The following is a 19,493-nucleotide window of genomic DNA, read 5'->3' on the forward strand; positions in this document are numbered from 1 at the left end:
TTGTCTGTTCCCCTAGAGATACGCACTGATTCCCTGTTACATGGAGTCTAAAGTCCAAATCTCTTAGCATAATACACAACAGTCTTCCTGATCTGGGCTTGCCTCCTTTCCTTATGCTTCCTCCTGCCTCTCTGACCGCAGACCTTGCTAAATTAACTGTACCCTCCTCCAGCTCCCTGATTCAGCCAAGCTCTCTCTGGCATCCTTCTCCTCTGCATGCCCTTCCCCACCTTGTCTGACCTTTAACTCTTATTCATCATTCATTTCGGTCTCAACGGAGGAGCCATTATCTTTGGAGTCTTGGGTCTGCCCAGCTCCCTGCACCACGCGACTGCCTGCAGCACGGCCATAGCTCCTCTGATGCTCGATGGTTTCATTGCACTTGTTTGCCCATATATCTGTCCCTGTACTACCTTAAGCTTCCCGAGGAACAGGTAGTTGTTTGATTTATTCTCTGCCTGGTTCATTGTCGTTAGTGCCTCCCTCGCTCCATAAGATAGGGGCTTTCGTCTGTTTACAGCCTACTTGTTTAATGAGTGATATATAGCAGGTGATAAAAATTTGGATTAAGGAATGAAGCAATACTGCCTTGCGGTGTGATTAACCTCTGTTTATATTTTTGTCAACTTTCAACTAGATTGTGAGGGCAGGGGTCAGTGTCTGAGTCATCTTGCTCCTCCAGGTGCGTGAACACAGGAGACCCTTGATCAACCGACTGCAGGTCGGTTGGCTGATCCGCTGGAAAGAGAAGCAGCAGGGAGAAAGACTTTTGGCGCCTCGGCCCTTCAGGGTAAGCCCTTCTGCTCCCGGCCGACTGCCGGCAAACCCCTCTCTCCTCCACGAATCCTCTCTGCGATCTAGTGAGACCCCGCTGCCTCGGCAGGCAGAGAGCTCGCGGGGCGGGACTTCCGGTCCCGCTCGCGAATGCCTTCCGGCGCGAGGCGGAAGCCCGGCTCCGGGTCCTGATCGGAGCCGGAGAGTCCCAGGCACTTGTCTCCTCAGTGGATGCCTCTCCGCCCCGCCGCCGCCCCGCGCCGCGGGACGGGGGAGACCGGGTAGGGACGGGAGAGTCGGGACACCTCGCGCGGGCAGAGGGAGAACCGGGACCCCAGGTTTGAGGGAGGGGACCAGGATTGGGGGTCGGGGGACGGGGGCAGCCCTGAGGGCAGCCGTGAGGGGCTGAGGAGGGAGGCACCGGGGACACTGAGGCCGAAGAGGCCCTGAGGAGGGGAGGAGGGTGGCGGGTGACACTGTGCAGGAGGCATCTCGGAGGAGAGCAGTCCCACTTGGGGGAGTGTCCCGGCACTTGGCAGATTGTCTGTGAGGGTGGCACGAGTTGGCGAAGGTTGACTTCCAGGGGAGGTTGGAGAGGAGGGAGGCAGTCCTTCTCTGAGGGTCGTAGATGAGAAGGACGTCTTGACCTAACGGATCAGAAAGATGACCAGCCACCTACGGGATGCTGAACTCGTATTGCCTCCTTTGCAATTAATACTGGCTTTTTGATGTGCCTTTTATTTATTTATTTATTTATTTTAACCTGTGTGGATTTCGGGGAAGAATTTACATTCCCAGGGAAAACTTGAACTCTTCCTCACCCAGGTCCAACTTATGCTGCATTTCTTTGTGAAACAGATAGTGCTTTAAAGTTGTCTTCATACCAGCAAACCAACCAAAGTTTTCCTTTTGGAATCTTCTCTACCTTGCGGAGTTTAGGTTATTTCCTTTGTCATGGAATGAACTTGTAAATGCGTTTGGAATTACAGTGATAATTACATGGAAAGCCAGTGCCGTCACGTTTGCAGTTACTATTCATTGTTTTTCTGCCTAACTTTCTAATATAGTTTTACTAAAAGTTATCCTGTTGTATTTAGTTTTTGAGTTTAACCAGTAAAGGCAATTTTAGATTAGGGTGCAGCCAATTACTAGCAATTCCTGTGGATTTACTGTTACTTTTTATTTCTGCTACAAAGAAAACGTATATATTTGCCATTGGTAGATTGTTAAAAAGTATTGATAACCCAAGTTCTGTTGTTATATACACATTAGCATATTTAGTTTTCCTCATTGGCCATCGTGTACTATGTGGGCTCACCTTTATCATTACCAGAGGTTATTATTAATTTTAGTTATTGTCTACATTTTATTCATGTTTTATTTACTTGCAATTAATATGTACTTCCTAATCTACATCATATAGTATCTCACTTCTGCATAATTACAAAGACTGTTTTAGCTTTAGATAGATGGCAAATTTGTATTTTTGTCACAAATGGGGTGAGGTACCTAGGGAGAGCCCTAACATTGTCATTGGTGGACGGTGATATCTGATGGTTGAATCTTTTGCTTGTTTCAAGTGTTTCATATTTCAAGTGTTAACATTTTTTATTTTTAAAACTACTGTATTCGTACAGGTATCTTTTAGATCTGATTTGGTGGTCTGTCTTGCTCTAATTCAAGTAGACTAGAACAGTTTATGTTTATTGATGGCTTGGTGTCTTGCTAGCTTGTAAACTTTTTTCCCCTAGCTTTAATGAGACATAATTGACAAATCAAAATTGCATATATTTAAGGTGTACAACGTGATGATTTGATATACGCATATATTGTGAAATGATTACCACAGTCAAGCTAATTAACAAACCATCACTTCACATAGTTACTAATTTCTCTCTTTTTCTTTTTGTGGTGAGAACACTTAAGATCTACTGTCTTAACAAATTTAAAATATACAACATAGTATTATTAACTATAGCTTATAAACTCTTGATGGCCTTGAAAATTTATGCTTGAGTAAGATCATTTCCTTATGTTTAGGGGCACAGCTGATACTTAAAAGTGGAAAGCATTGCCTAAACATAAACAATGCTGTAACATGGAAGTGAGCAAATTGAATAGTTTTTCAAATTAGAAAGTGAAAAGATGACACTGACCTTTAAAGTTATTCAATTAACTGCTATGTAGATTTCTATATGTCTTAATCTTATTTCTTTAAAGTAGACAATACTGTTTTTCTGAAAGGTTGATCTGATTTTTCTATATAATCTTGATTTAAAAATGTGTTCTTCCCCCTTTTCCCTTGGTTTTGGGAGAAAGCCTGTAGGCCATTAGATGTTAGTTCATAGGAGAGGATGTGATCATGTTGAAACACAAGAGCCCTGCATTCTGTGGCAAGTTTCTAATTATATATCTGAGTAGTATGTTTGAAATTTGATTGCCTTGTGTTCTGGATAATCTTTGGAATTTTTGTTATTTGTTCTAATTGTTGAGTACATTTCTTAGCCTTCTCTAGATAAATTCTGTTTATTCTGTAGGATTTAGATGTATTTAACAGTTTAACCAATGGTGGCATTTTTTTTATCAGGGTGCAGCAAATTACTAGTTATTCTTATGGATTTACTATTTCTTTTTATTTCTGCTGCAGTGAAATATGTATCTGTGTATTGGAAGAACGATTAAAACAGCTGTAGTCAAAAGTGTCTTCATATACACATACTAGCACATTTTGTTTTCTTTAATAACCCGTTTGTAATATGTGAAGTAACTTGCTATATTGAGTTTTTGGTTCTGTACTCTCTGATTATCAATTTTATTGTTATCTAGTCCATTTTCAGTTATCTGCATACCCTAGTGAGAAAGGCATTCCCTGCCTTTTGATAGAATCGGGAGGATTTGTTACAGCTGAGGAATACAGCTGGACAGGGAGATACCAAGCAGAGTGCTGTCGATCTGCTGATTTACCATCCAGCTCCTGCATTGCCTTTGATGCAAGATGGCCCTCAACAAGATTGGCCGAGACATAGTCGATCCCTTCTTTTAGTATCTCTTTTTGTCCTTTTCCTTTCGCTGAGTTAGACCTTTTTTCTCATAGTGTCTAGGATGACCTGGCCCTCAAAGTGTGATGCAGGGCGATTAGAGCAGCCATAAAGGACTGCAGTTATGTTAGTAGAGCCTTGTCTATTCTGCTGAGTCTGATCCCATAAGTCTTGGCAAATTTTCCAGCCTCCAGGCATTAAGTGATGGCTGTGAACCATTTGTTTACATTACTGTCGTTTAAAAAATAGTATTAATACTAAATCGTAATTGATCTGGATTATATAAATGGACTCTACTTAGTTTTGTTTTGAGTGAGGCATCACATTAAATTATATATGAGCTTTTCTATTAAAGTGATAATGATATACCTCACAATTACCAATACTGTAGAAAATACACTGATTACCTTTAGTCTTTGTTGTTGGTATTATTAGTTTTTGTTTTGTTTTTAATTTGAGATCCTGAGGAAAAGAAAAACTATTGGATAAAAGATTTTGGCAGAGGTTGGGAAGGCTGACCATTACTGGTGACATATTAAGGGGTGATGTTTGGAGCTGTCTGCAATGGTTGGAAGGAGTGTCTCAACACTAAGGTTGTTTCTAATTGCCAGTGCCTGGTGATGATAAAAGGCAGAAAGACTTTTAGTTGCTTTTATTATTGTTTTAAAATACCCTACAGACAATGTGCTCCCTCTTTGCCTGCAGCTGGCTGGGAAAGAAATCCCTCCCACCTCTCCCACCTCCTTGAGAATGACCTGGCAGAGGCTGGGAAGTCAAAGTTTATACGGTTATTAGGAGTCTTGGAGAGGTTTGAGGGAAAGGTTGAAATGTGAATAAAAAACAAATACTGAAGTTTATTTTCAAAATTGAGAGGATGAAGGCATGGAGATTGATGAGAACATTGTATATGTGAGAAAACCAACCACTGTATATGCGTGAAGGTGTCTTAATTACAGCAGAGGAGAGAGGGCAGGCCCTAGGAAGTGATACATAATCAAGTTCTAGACTTCCCCATAAGCACTAGTAAGATAAGAAGTATCATTCAACTCCTAATATTTTAAACCTAAATGATGACTATTTCACAGTAATTGAATAAAGTTGCAAAAATCAAGATAGTACAGGGAACCACCTGTATACCCTTTATTCAGATTCACCTATTTTTAACATTTTATCTCATTTGCTTTATCACTTAAGAATAAGAGCACTTCTTTTTTTTTTTTTAACATCTTTATTGGAGTATAATTGCTTTACAATGGTGTGTTAGTTTCTGCTTTATAACAAAGTGAATCAGCTATACATATACATATATCCCCATATCTCCTCCCTCTTGCATCTCCCTCCCACCCCTCTAGGTGGGAGATATGGGGATATATGTATATATCAGCACCAGCTGATCTCCCTGTGCTATGCGGCTGCTTCCCACTAGCTATCTATTTTATGTTTGGTAATGTATATATGTCCACGCCGCTCTCTCACTTCATCCCAGCTTACCCTTCCCCCTCCCTGTGTCCTCAAGTCCATTCTCTACATATGTGTCTTTATTCCTGTCCTGCCCCTGGGTTCTTCAGAACCTTTTTTTTTTTTAGATTCCATATATATGTGTTAGCATATGGTATTTGTTTTTCTCTTTCTGATTTCACTCTGTATGACAGATTCTAGGTCCATCCACCTCACTACAAATAACTCAATTTCGTTTCTTTTTATGGCTGGGTAATATTCCATTGTATATATGTGCCACATCTTCTTTATCCATTCATTTGTCGATGGACACTTAGGTAGGTTGCTTCCATGTCCTGGCTATTATAAATAGAGCTGCAGTGAACATTGTGATACATGACTAATAAGAGCACTTTTGATTAAAGTAGAAAGCTCATATAAAATATACTCCCAAGTTCAACTGCTAACTTTATTTCTTTTCCTAATAAACAGTTATTTATTGGTTCTAATTCTCTGAGTTCTAGTGCTGGAAAGGACCTCGGGAGACAATGTGATTTGACTCCCTTAAGGCTAGTAAATGTTGACCAATCCAGGACAGGTAGGTTTTGAATTCTAAATGTCCATAGCCTCTTCCAGGGTCTTATCATCTTGATAGGTAGGATTCCTTTCTCTTTTTGTTGCTTTGTGGCTTATACATTTTCATTTGATGAAAACAAGCATGTAAAATGTTATTCCCTAGACCTAACTGAAATCTCCCTTGCATTCATTTAAATCCACCTCTTCTCATTCTGAATCTTATTTCTTCTTCCTGTAGAAAACAACTGAACATCCTTTTTAAGAACACACAACCTATTCTATAATAAATACCTTTTACCTTTCCTTGGGTAAGACTTTTTTTCATGAGGGTTTCTACCTAAAACATGCTTTCTATCTCTTTAGTCAAGTTACAAGGCTTTATCTTGGTTGATCTATTAGGATTCTAGGTTTTTCATATCCTTTTTCTTTTAAATTTAATTTATTATTATTTTTTTATACAGCAGGTTCTTATTAGTTATCTGTTTTATACAAATTAGTGTGTATATGTCAATCCCAATCTCCCAATTCATCCCCCGCACCACCACCACTTTCCCCCCTTGGTGTCCATACATTTGTTCTCTACAGCTGTGTCTCTATTTCTGCCTTGCAAACTGGTTCATCTGTACCATTTTTCTAGATTCCACATATATGTGTTAATATATGATATTTGTTTTTCTCTTCTGACTTACTTCCCTCTGTATGACAGTTTCTAGGTCCATACACATCTCTGCAAATGACTCAATTTAGTTCCTTTTTGTGGTAGAGTAATATTCCAATGTATATATGTACCACATCATCTTTATCCATTCATCTGTCTGTGGACATTTAGATTGCTTCCACGACCTGGCTATTGTCAGTAGTGCCGCAATGAACATTGGGGTGCATGTGTCTTTTTGAATTACGGATTTCTCTGGGTATATGCCCAGTAGTGGGATTGTTGGGTCATATGGTAATTCTATTTTTAGTTTTTAAGGAAACTGCGTATTGTTCTCCATAGTGGCTATATCAATTTACATTCCCACCAGCAGTGCAAGAGGGTTCCCTTTTCTCCACATCCTCTCCAGCATTTGTTGTTTGTAGATTTTCTGATGATGCCCATTCTGACCGGTGTGAGGTGATGCCTCCTTGTAGTTTTGATTTGCATTTCTGTAATAATTAGTGATGTCGAGCAGCTTTTTGTGTGCTTCTTAGCCATCTGTACATCTTCTTTGGAGAAATGTCTATTTAGGTCTTCTGCCCATTTTTTGATTGGGTTTTTTTTTTATATTGAGCTGCATGAGCTGTTTATATATTTTGGAGATTAATCTTTTGTCCATTGATTCGTTTGCAAATATTTTCTCCCATTCTGAGAGTTGTCTTTTCATCTTGTTTATAGTTTACAGAAAGTTGTTAAACTTTCTTTTAAGTTTCATGAGGTCACATTAGTTTATTTTTGTTTTTCTTTCCATTACTCTAGAAGGTGGATCAAAAAAGATCTTGCTGTGATTTATGTCAAAGAGTGTTCTTCCTATGTTTTCCTCTAAGAGTTTTATAGTGTCCAGTGTTACATTTAGGTCTTTATTCCATTTTGAGTTTATTTTTGTGTATGGTGTTAGGGAGTGTTCTAATTTCATTCTTTTACATGTAGCTGTCCAGTTTTCCCAACACCACTTATTGAAGAGGCTGTCTTTTCTCCATTGTATATCCTTGCCTCCTTTGTCATAGATTAGTTGACCGTAGATGCGTAGGTTTATCTCTGGGCTTTCTATCCTCTTCCATTGATCTATATTTCTGTTTTTGTGCCAGTACCATGTTGTCTTGATTACTGTAGCTTTGTAGTATAGTCTGAAGTCATGGAGTCTGATTCCTCCAGCTCCATTTTTTTCCCTCAAGATTGCTTTGGCTATTCAGGGTCTTTTGTGTCTCCATACAAATTTTAAGATTTTTTTGTTCTAGTTCTGTAAAAAATGCCATTGGTAATTTGGTAGGGATTGCATTGAATCTGTAGATTGCTTTGGGTAGTATAGTCATTTTCACAAGATTGAGTCTTCCAATTCAAGAACATGGTATATCTCTCCATCCGTTTGTTTCATCTTTGATTTCTTTTTTTTTTTTTTTTTTTGCGGCACACAGGGCTCTCACTGTTGCGGCCTCTCCCATTGCGGAGCACAGGTTCCAGACATGCAGGCTCAGCGGCCGTGACTCACGGGCCCAGCCGCCCCGCGGCATGTGGGATATTCCCAGACCGGGTCACGAACCCGTGTCCCCTGCATCGGCAGGTGGACTCTCAACCACTGCGCCACCAGGGAAGCCCTCATCTTTGATTTCTTTCATCAGTGTCTTATAGTTTTCTGAGTACAGGTCTTTTACCTCCTTAGGTAGGTTTATTCCTAGGTATTTTATTCTTTTTGTTGCAATGGTGAATGGGATTGTTTCTTTAATTCCTCTTTCTGCTCTTTTGTTGTTAGTATATAGGAATGCCAGAGATTTCTGTGCATTAATTTTGTATCCTGCAACTTTACCAAATTCATTGATTAGCTCTAGTAGTTTTCTGGTGGCGTCTTTAGGATTATCTATGTATAGTATGTCATCTGCAAATAGTGACAGTTTTACTTCTTCTTTTCCAATTTATATTCCTTTTGTTTCTTTTTCTTCTCTGACTGCCGTGGCTAGGACTTTCAAAACTGTGTAGAATAATAGTGGTGAGAGTGGACGTCTTTGGCTTGTTCCTGATCTTAGAGGAAATGCTTTCTGTTTTTCACCATTGAGAATGATGCATGCTCTAGATTTGTCATATATGGCCTTTATTATGTTGAGGTAGGTTCCCTCTCTGCCCGCTTTCTGGAGAGTTTTTATCATAAATGGGTATTGAATTTTGTCAAAAGCTTTTTCTGCATCTATTGAGATGATCATATGGTTTTTATTCTTCAATTTGTTAATATGGTGTATCACATTGATTGATTTGCATATATTGAAGAATCCTTGGATCCCTGGGATTAATCCCACTTGATCATGGTGTATGATCCTTTTAATGTGTTGGATTCTGTTTGCTAGTATTTTGTTTCATATCCTTTTTAAAGTTTGGTGAACAGAGCTTAGAAGACTCTGATCAATGTAGAATAATAACAATGGTAATTTATGTATAAATTATTTAGTCAGTGTGTTTCTTATACAGTCATCTGATCCTTAGGGCAAGACAGGTGGTATCCCTATTTCTGAGGTGGAAAAACCTGAACTACAGAAGGGTTCAGTGACTTGGCCTACATCCTGTAGAGCTAGGCTGGGTTGGAACTGGGATGCAACCTTAGTCTTCTAACCCTAAATCCAGTGCCCTTTTCCACTGCATCTCACTTTGAGTTCCTTATGTACCATGTATTTTTAAATGTACCTTAGAATCACTTTGGCCCTCTCAATTCTTCTCCCCTTTTACCGGCATAACTTGCTGTCAGGGAAATAAAGTGTTTGTTGACTTAACTTGTACTTTTTCTTCCGCCCTTAAAATGATATCATTGCAGAATTGGAGTGAACCTGTAGCAGTCTCTTAATCCAATCTTCTACCTGATTTGGGTACCCTCATAACACTTCTTATCCTAGAGGACTTTAGGCCCTTGCCTGAATACATAGAGAAACAAGGTGTTCACTTCCTTTTTATACAACCTTGGTTTGTTGTTGGGTGGCTCAAGTTATAAGGTTATTCTTTTATTTATAACAGATCCAAATTACCTGTTGCGGTTTTTTTTATCCATTGGTTTTAGTCATATCAGCCAGAGAAACATGGAAGATCTATTTTTTCTTTTCTATTTAAAATTTTGTCACATATTTAAAAAACTGTCTCTTATTATCTCTTCTTCAGGTTAAATAATGCCAATACCTCGATCTCTCACTATCCTGATTGTCTTATGGATGCTCTAGGTTGTCAGTATTGTGAAAATATGGCTTCTGTAATTGTCTGCACTATTTTAGATGTCTGATCAAGGCAGCAAATAGTGGGACTATTACTTCCTGTAAGGTGGACACCATACTCTTTCTATTACTGTATATTCAATATTATTGAAGTCCAAAATTGCATTAATATTTAAGCAGACATATCTTGCTCTTATAGTAAGCATTTGGTAAGCCAAAGCTCCCCAGATTTTTGCAGGAACTCTCTGTTAGTCTGGTCCCTGTACTTGTATGGCTGATTTTTAAATTGAAATATATGACCTTACACCTACTCTGTATTAAAGTTTTCCTGCCTGTTTTTCAGCAGTCCAGCATTTTAGCCTGTAGAGATGTATTTTGTTCTTAATGTTCTTGTTTGCTTCTTAGCCATCCTTTTCAGCTGTGTCTTCTTCATTTATAATACTTATCCCTTAAAGCTTGTGTTGAGTTGGGGCTGGCTTTGGGCTGATTATAGCTAAATAGCTAATGCGCCTTGTAGGGTTTAGAAGCAGATCATTTGTGGATAATTTTATACAAAGTTTTCTGCAGAGAAGTGTGACAAGTGCTAGTTCTCTGGACCTGGTTGCCTTATTCCCTGGGAGACCCAAGAGTTACTTATAGGCCATTTCAAAGCCTTTATTTTATTTATTTATTTATTTTTGCTCCCTACCACTCGCTTTTACATGCATGTCTCTGAAGAATAGAAAAAGTAAATCATTAGAATTATGTTCCAATATACCTGTCTCTCTTAGCTCTTAAAACTAAATGTCACCACTTAACCTAGAATAGTTGAAAACTTGATTTAAAGAAAGTTTCTGGGACCTGACCTTGCTTATGTTTATGGTTTTGCTTTGGAGTTTAGTCTTTGAACTATATATGGACTCTTATCGACACTCTCTAAAGACTTAAAAACTGCCATGAACTATAAAAAGGTTTTAAAAAAAGACTTATAGAGGGAAACAGTAATTAGTATTCTTGGAAGCTAGGTTTGCCAATGGCTTTAGTCAATTAATATATGTGTGTGTGTATATAACATATATATATAAAATAGATAGACTTATGTGGAGATTATTTCCACTTTTAGTCAATGTCAAACCTTTAAGTTTTAAACTAGTAGTCTCTTATATAGACAGTGCAGATATTGAACATTTCTGCCCTCTTGGAAAATGGACTCTCAGTAGGAGCTTTGTGTCTGTTGCTGAAGGGCAGTTGCTTCAGTGATGACTGGGTTCTTTCATTGACTCTGTTAATCACTGCCAGTTCTCTTCACAATTGGGTAGAAGTAATCACAGCGACAGCTCCAGTGTACTGGAGGACTTAGAGGTCCTAAGCACTTGGCTTTCACAGTCATTTCTTGTATATTTTATAGAGAAGGGAAAAGGAGATATGGAAGCTGCACCTATATTGAGAGATCTAGTGTTTTTCTGTAAAAATGGCTTCAGATAGCCAGTTAAAGTTGTGTTTGAACCCTTGAAGCACATTAGATTTGTTTCCAAATTTTGGGCAAGATTTGTGTCTGTGTTAACGCAATTTGGTCAAAAAGGCTTCATTAGTTTAGATTAGTGGTTCTTAACCTGTCAGAGCCAACACTCTATTTTTATAACAAATGTTTTATAGTCCCTCCTTTACTATCCTGAAATGAATTCATAGATATACTGTAACTACTTGCAAACCTGACTGCAAAGAAATGAATATAATGTTCTAACTGTAATATAAAGGAGAAATAAAAATAAAGTCATTAAATACACTTTTTAATATGTATATGCTCTACACATACCAAGCGGTTAACTTTTTGTACCTGTGTCTAGAATTACTGTGATGGAAATCATTACAAATGCAGGCTTATTCAGATAAATTGTACTTACATACACTGAATTATATTGCTGTCATTGAGACGATTTTCCAAAATGGTGAATAACTCTTGGCAAAATTCAGAGAAAAGTTAAGTACAGTCTTACTTTGACTTTCAGAGCAGTTACATTTTGGGAGAACTTAGTGATTATTAAAAATGTGAAAAAGAGAATTCCTGTTTATGTGTTAAATTGAGTTACAGTCTAGGCTTAGATAATTTAAACAGTTTTTCATCCACATCTATTTCTAGTGGGATATTAAAACATCATGGGGGATGTAGGATAATCCTCTGTTGTGCTGTACTGTCCCTAGTGTTGCAGGACACGTGTCATTCCTCAGTACACCAAGTGCCTTCAGTGTCCTCAGTCATTGTCACAACCAAGAAATATTTTCACAAACTTTCAAAACATGCCTTAGGGTTTAAAATTAAACCATATTATTTTTCAGCTTTGTAAACTTAAAGGAAGCCAGTTTCTTTTCAGAGAGTGTGTGTAGAACTATCCTTTTAGATTAGGGATAACAAATATGTTTTAACATCACAATTCTGATTCATTGGAGATGGTTGTCTTGAGTGTTGTGTTAAAAAATTCTGAGGCAAAGGCCAGCCTCACTAGGAAAGAGTATCTGATTGATTAGTCATGTCTGCCATAGGTAGAAGGGGCAATGGCTGCATGGGACAGTTGCCACATATCCCACCTCAGTATAGCTCAATATATCTTAACCCATTGGGTACCAGTACCCCTACCCTATGGGATTTGGGAATATGTGGGGAAAGTTTTGGTTGTCATAGTGATAGGTGTATATTTGTGTAGGTAGCATTTACTCTTCAGGAACCAGGAATGCTAAATGACCCACAGTGCTCTGGTTAGTTCCACACTGTGGGAAAATATCCCATCCTTGAAGTCTCTCATTGAGGAATAACCAATCTAGCTTGGAAAACAGTCTGTTTATGAAACTGTTCTGAGCCAGATGGTCACTGGCACTGGATATAGAGGTGTTTTGGCATTGAATGGGAGCGTACCATATGACCTCCAGGGTCTTTTCCAGCTCCATGATTTCATGAGTCAGAGGTCAGCAAACTATGGCCCAGAGGCCAAAGCTGGTCTGTTTTAGTAAATAACGTTTTATTGGAATATAGCCATACTCATTCATTTATGTACTGTCATTGGCTGCTTTGGGGCTACAATGGCAGAGTTGAGTAGTTGCCAAAGAGACCTTATGGCCTGCAAGGCCTAAATACTACTGACCCTTTATAGAAAAAGTTTGTAGGTACCTGGTATCAGTAATACTTTTTGAATGGAACCAGCATGTGAACACTATTGAATACTAAATATGTCATTCTTATGTCCTTAATAGTTTCTGTGTATGTTGTGATTCTAGAATATTTTTCTATGTCAGTGTAGCATGGAGGACTAACTAATTGATGGGTCAACAATAAAACTTAGAGTTGGAGAATTTCCAGCTTGGTTTTGCAGATGTCACTCGATAAAGTAGAGCAAAGTCTACTACTTCTCTTTGTCTGGTTCCTTAATCTTTAAAATTGGGCTGATAAGTGACTTTCTTCATAGTCATGTTATAGTAATGGCTAGTTATGAAACACTTTGAAAGCCATGAAAATGAGAAAAAAAATGAATCTCAGAATCTTCTGAAATCAGTTTTGGAGTTTAAAAATTCCATGTGGAAAACACCACTTTTTTTTTTCTCCCTGTGTATTTTAATAAATAAGAGCACAGTGAGCTGATAGCGTCGCTAATTTGTTGGCATTGTGTAGGAAATACTAACTTAAAAAATAACATTCCGGTTACATATTTAAAATGCTTTAATATTTTAAAGAGGTTACAAGAAACAGACATCTATCTGTTAATCCTCACTTAAAAAAGAACAAAATACCAGTCTGAGTATTCAGTATTTTAGTGTATCAGTCAGGGTTCTCCAGAAAAACAAAACCAATATCATTTGTATATGTGTGTGTTTTTTAAAAGAGATTTGTTTTCATGAATTGGCTCACGACATTGTGAGGGGCAATTCCAAAATTTGTAGGGCAGGCTGGCAGGCTTAAGGTCAGGTTGATGCTTCAGTCTTGAGGCAGGATTCCTTCTTCTCTGGGAAACCTCAGTTTTTGCTCTTAAGCCCTTCAACCGATTAGATGCGTCCCACCCACATTATCAAGGGTAATCTCCTTTACTTAAAGTCAACTTACTGTAGATACTAACCATATCTACAAAATACCTTTACAGCAACACCTAGATTAATGTTTGATTAAGTAACTGGGTACTATAACCTAGCCAAGTTGACAGATAAAACTAATCATCACAGGTAGTATTTAGAATGCTTTTTGTATATTAAACAAATATGTGGTATTTGAAATATTGCATAGTGATTAGTTAATAGGAGAGTGTGTATATTCATAGCCTAGTAGTCTTTTAAGGGATTACCTGGGTTTTCAGTCATGTGTCAAATAAAGAATGGAAAATGGACAATTTAATCAACCTTGTCACCCTTTGAAGTTTAAAAGTTTTTCTCTGTTTTTGTTTTAATATGTTGTGTATTAATTTTTAAAAATCTAAGGTGCCTTAAGTAATTTAAAAAATTTATAACAATTTTTACATTTTTATAAGTTAAGGCTTTTGGTAATCTTTTTGCCTAAAAAAACTTGTAGATCTGGGAATTAGTCTTGAGCTTATTTAGTCTAATTCCCCTTGTTTATGGTTGAGAAACTAGTCCTAGAAAGGTGGAGTGATTTGCCCAGGTATCATATCAAGTAGATGAACCAAGATTAGAAGCCAGATCTGGTTTCCAATCCAGGGCCTTTCTGCTACAAGAATAATTACAGTTAAATGATGCTAATCACGGGCAGGTTTTCTGAAGAGAGAGGGATTTTGAGTCTCTATTTAAGGGAGTGAATATGAATTAATAGTTAAGAGAATAGAGGTGAAATTCATGCCATTCAATGACACTGTGGGGAGGGAGAGGGCAGAGATGTGACATGGGATACCCCTGGGGCTTGAAGAGATTTTGCTGGTAAATACAAGTGAGCCATTGGATGATTCACAGGGGATATTCCAAAGGACCTTAAGAGTAGGGGACACATGGACCAAGAGAAGTTACTGAGAGAGCTTTCTTTGTTGAGAGGTTATGAATAGAGAAACGTGTAGCTGTTGAAACTCAGGTGCTCTCTGTAAGCAGCATAGGGCAAGAGTTTGGAAATCCTCTAGGAGAGGATTTTAAGGACATAAGGCATAGAGAAAATGTTATCGGATGTAAATGGATCCATTTTAGAAGGTTGCCAGGTTTCAGGTGTAATCTGGGCTTCCTTACCTGTAAAATAAGTGTAATAATACCCAATGTACAGAGCTGTCATAGGGAGTAAAGGCGATAGTTTATATAATGTGCTTAACATAATGCCTGGCACACAGTACTCAATAAGCAATAGGATTTATTTTATTATTATTACATCATGGCAGTTGGCTGAGGGTCTTATAGAAGCTATCACTAGAATAAGATCCATTTTTTCCCACTTCCCTTTCCCTTATTCTTTACGTCACCTCCACAGCTCTTTATCATACTTTTTTTCCCTCTCAACTATTTTTTATTATCCCCCCAGCAAAGGAGAAAATTATATTAAAAGACAGAAATGAGACACTAGGGAACTTTTCAGCATGCTTGTTGCTTCAGGTTTGTTGCTTGTTGCTTCCAGGCAGGTGCATATCTCTGACTCTGTATAGTACTTCTCTAACTCTATGATCCTCAAGCCAGCTCTTTTTTGAATAAACTGTGCACCTTTTGGGGGGCCATATTTCAACTGCAAAATTCCGTTGCATCAAACTGAAAGGATGTACTTTACTACAGCAGTATCTCCAATTAACTTTATTGCTCCTGTCCTCCCCCGCTACACACACTTTGGAATTTAACTATGAAGATATGGTTGGAAAGGAAAATGGAGAGTACAAGATTTTGAAGTAACTTCTCCCTTTCCTCTTCAGAGGGTTATTCCCTTTAGGTTTAAGGAAAAAAAAAATATTTGATGGATGTCAACTCCAAAGATAACTGGTTAAACAAAATGATGTTTTCTATGATAATTGTATCTTAAGATACGAAAACACTTAAGAATGGAGACTCAGTGGTAATCAAGTGACAAATTGTTTTCGGTGTATGGACTCAGGGTTGTTGGTTTTTTTTGGCCACGCTGTGTGGCATGAGGGATCTTAGTTCTCTGACCAAGGATCGAACCCATGTCCCCTGCAGTGGAAGCACAGAGTCTTAACCACTGGACCTCCAGGGAAGTCCCATGGGCTCAGGATCCAATAGTGAGATTACTAGATATGAAGCATAGAGTATCTGTCTCAACTTTGCTGTGACTATTTCTGAACCAGACCTGGAAACCATTTTCACTTGTGTTCAGAAGGCTGGTAGAGTTTGCAATTGACTCAGACTGACTTAGTGTGTTTAGTTATCATTCTAAGGAGCCTTTGCAGTGCTTGAAGATCTGTTAAAGAAGGTTCTTTCTTGAAACCTTAAAGCTGAAAAAGGGCTTCTCTGCACAATTTTGTATGTTAGGGTTTTTTTTTCCCCAATTTTATTTATTTAGTTTTGGTTGCATTGGCTCTCCGTTGCTGTGCGCAGGCTTTCTCTAGTTGTGGCGAGCGGGGCTACTCTTCATGGCGGTGCATGGGCTTCTCATTGCGGTGGCTTCTCTTGTTGCGGAACATGGGCTCTAGGCACGCGGGCTTGAGTAGTTGTGGCTCGCGGGCTTGAGTAGTTGTGTCTCACGGGCTTGAGTAGTTGTGGCTTACTGGCTTCAGTAGTTGTGGCTCGTGGGCTCTAGAGCGCAAGTTCAGTAGTTGTGGCACACGGGCTTAGTTGCTCTGCGACATGTGGGATCTTCCTGGATCAGGGCTCGAACCCATGTCCCCTGCATTAGCAGGCTGATTCTTAACCACTGTGCCACCAGGGAAGCCCCTGTATGCTAGGTTTTAAATTTAAATTGAGAAATTTGTGTATGTCTGCATTCATAAGCAAAGGAGTTCAGAAAAGCTTGAAAGAGGCCTGTAAGAAGTGAATTTGAATGTTTCTTTCTGGTGATCCTTATTTTTTTCCAAAGATGCAATTAAATAAACATTACTTTTTGAGTGATAATGATTTTTCTATAGTTTGATCAGAAGATAGGACAGCTTCATATTTTCAGACCCCAGTGTTTCAAAGTATGTGGTATTCTGTTTCACAGTCCTACAGTTGATAAGTATTGGTAGTCTATAGTAGCATTTGGTCTTCAGTAAGACACGCTGGCAATTACTGTCTTTAAGAAAAAACAAGGGACTTCCCTGGTGGCTCAGTGGTTAAGAATCCGCCTGCCGATGCAGGGGACACGGGTTCGAGCCCTGGTCTGGGAAGATCCCACATGCTGTGGAGCAGCTAAGCCCGTGCATCACAACTACTGAGCCTGCACTCTAGAACCCATGAGCCACAACTACTGAGCCTGCGTGCCACAACTACTGAGCCCGCGTGCCACAACTACTGAAGTCTGTGCGCCTAGAGCCCGTGCTCTGCAACAAGAGAAGCCGCAGCAATGAGAAGCCCGTGCACCGCAATGAAGAGTAGCCCCCTCTCACTGCAACTAGAGAAAGCCCATGCACAGCAATAAAGACCCAATGCAGCCAAAATTAATTAATTAATTAATTAATTAATTATAAAAACAAAACAAAACAAAAAAACAAGTAAGTGGTGTGTTGATCATTAGTGTTTGTTCTCTGGTGCTTGGTGCACTCTCCTGCAATCTCTTCCTTTCCCGGCTGTTATTTCCTCCATTGGATAATGATGCTTTCTCATCTCACAAGTGCCCCTTGCATTAAAATCACTCATTTCTCTCTTTTGTCCCTTAATTTCTCCTCCAGATGAAATCCATTTCTCTCATAACTGATAGCTAATCCATAATTATTTGATTAAGTTAATTCAGAGTAAGGGTGGAATGACTGATAGACCTAATCCCAAGGTACATTATGTAAGTTATATGTATTTTAAAGTGAAAAGATATGTAAAACTAAACAAAAAAACCTGTTGACTCAAAGAATTAGCAGGTGGTTTAATATATAGAGATTGCTTGTTTGCCTTGTTACTAAGAGAACATATTTCTTCCTTAGAGGAGTTGAGAAGAGGAGAAAGAATAAGGGGAAGAGACAGGACCTTTTCAATTTGACAAATAGGTATAGCTACTTCTTGACTTTTTTCCTTCTCCAGGTCTTCCCTCCATAATCTCACTATGTATTTTTTGTTTGTTTGTTTAAATACTCTTCTTGTGAAATGTAACTCATCTCTTAGTTGAAGGTTCCTATCTCCCAACCTGCTAAAAGAAATTCTCCTAATTTATATGTTGTTAAATTACATGTTTTTTTATGAAACTTACGATTTTACTTTGTTTTTCAGAATGGTTATAAGTTCTATTGACACAATGGATTTTTTCCATCAAGGAGTAAGAGTCACTACTAAATGTGTCCTGTTGTTGAAAATGTCTCTAATAATACTAGTCTCTATCTCTTGATTATATACTATATGCCAGGCACTGTACTGGGCATTTAATATACATTATATTCAGTTCTCACAACAACCCTTATATAAGGTAAATATTTATATTTCCCTTTTAGAGATGAGGAATGTTCAGAGAGAGTAAATAATTTGTCTAAGTTTATACTACTTATAAATGGTGGAACTAATTTTAAAGCCCATCTGCTTTTGATTATACACTGTTTTCCTCTGCATTTCAAAAGCACCTTAAATATTTTGGTGCCTATACCTACAGTGCTTTTTAGAGAGTGAGCAGCATGTTGAGTCTAGAATTGTTTTGTTTTGTATATGTGCGTACTCCTAAAAGTGTTTTATGATTCATTTATTCCACTTCAAACTTTTATTAATGCAGTCAGTTTATTATTGGTGAATGTTTTTTTTCAAGGATGGTGCTATGTAGCATCTAGCATAAAGTAGTAGATGCCTAATATTGGCCGCATGGATAGAAACAACAACAAAAAAAGAGGTGACAGATAATGTAGGGGGTATTCACATAAAAATTCATTTATTTGGGAATGTGAGGCAGGAATGTTCCTCATATTACAGCATGCTGCAGGGCAGGGTTAGAATGCAAACTTTGATTAAAATCACCCAAAATCTTTTATTTCTTTGCTTTACAACCACAAGTTTTTGCCAGCTGAAAAGAATAATGGAGACTAATGATGAACGCATTTCCATCTGCTGCAAAAAAAAACCCCCAAAACAACATTTAGACAATTTCATTCTTTTTAAACCTGGATAAAAAGGGTGCTTTGAAATGAAGAGTAAATTAGTGGCTAGCTAGTAAGTAGTTATTAGATTCCTGGGCTAGAAGCCTGTTCAGGTGATACTGACCGTGGTAGCTGCCAGTTAACAGCTCAGTCTCAAATAGTTTCTCCCTGGGGGATAGTATAAGCATTCAGGCATTCTTGGGAGTCTTTCCTTTTCACCCCCAACTGAGAGGTTTTAGTTAAAGGTGTTACTTTCCCTGAACTGCTTAGGTTTTCTTAGGCTGTCAAGGTCAAAAGCAAACCAAACTTTTAGAATTATCTGCAGTAGATCCTTTTACTCATTGGGACATGAGAGAACTAAGGTGGTTTTTTTGTTTTGTTTTGTTTTGTTTGCTGTACGCAGGCCTCTCACTGTTGTGGTCTCTCCCGTTGCGGAGCACAGGCTCCGGACGCGCAGGCTCAGCGGCCATGGCTCACGGGCCTAGCCGCTCCGTGGCATGTGGGATCTTCCCGGACCGGGGCACGAACCCGTGTCCCCTGCATCAGCAGGCAGACTCTCAACCACTGCGCCACCAGGAAAGCCCCTAAGGTGTTCTTAATAGCTAATATCTCGAATATATTGCCCTCCCTGCCAGCTGCTAAAGCTGGA

General features: G+C 38.7%; 1 protein-coding gene across 2 annotated transcripts in view; it reads left to right on the forward strand.

Annotated features, from left to right (window-relative positions):
* The first annotated feature begins 947 nt into the window (after positions 1-947).
* The window catches only part of DISP1 (dispatched RND transporter family member 1), a 202,019-nt gene continuing 183,473 nt past the window's right edge, over positions 948-19,493 (forward strand). The window contains exon 1 of one of the 2 annotated variants that reach the window (XM_027122258.1): positions 948-1,055. The gene's annotated coding sequence lies outside the window, so the exon portion shown is untranslated. Of the gene's footprint in view, positions 1,113-19,493 lie in introns of both variants that reach the window. The other variant, XM_027122262.1, reaches the window with a different exon arrangement.

The sequence above is a fragment of the Aethalodelphis obliquidens genome, unplaced genomic scaffold, assembly GCF_003676395.1.
Source record: "Aethalodelphis obliquidens isolate GAN/ISIS:26980383/991018 unplaced genomic scaffold, ASM367639v1 scaffold24, whole genome shotgun sequence".
In the NCBI taxonomy this organism is placed as follows: Eukaryota; Metazoa; Chordata; class Mammalia; order Artiodactyla; family Delphinidae; genus Aethalodelphis; species Aethalodelphis obliquidens.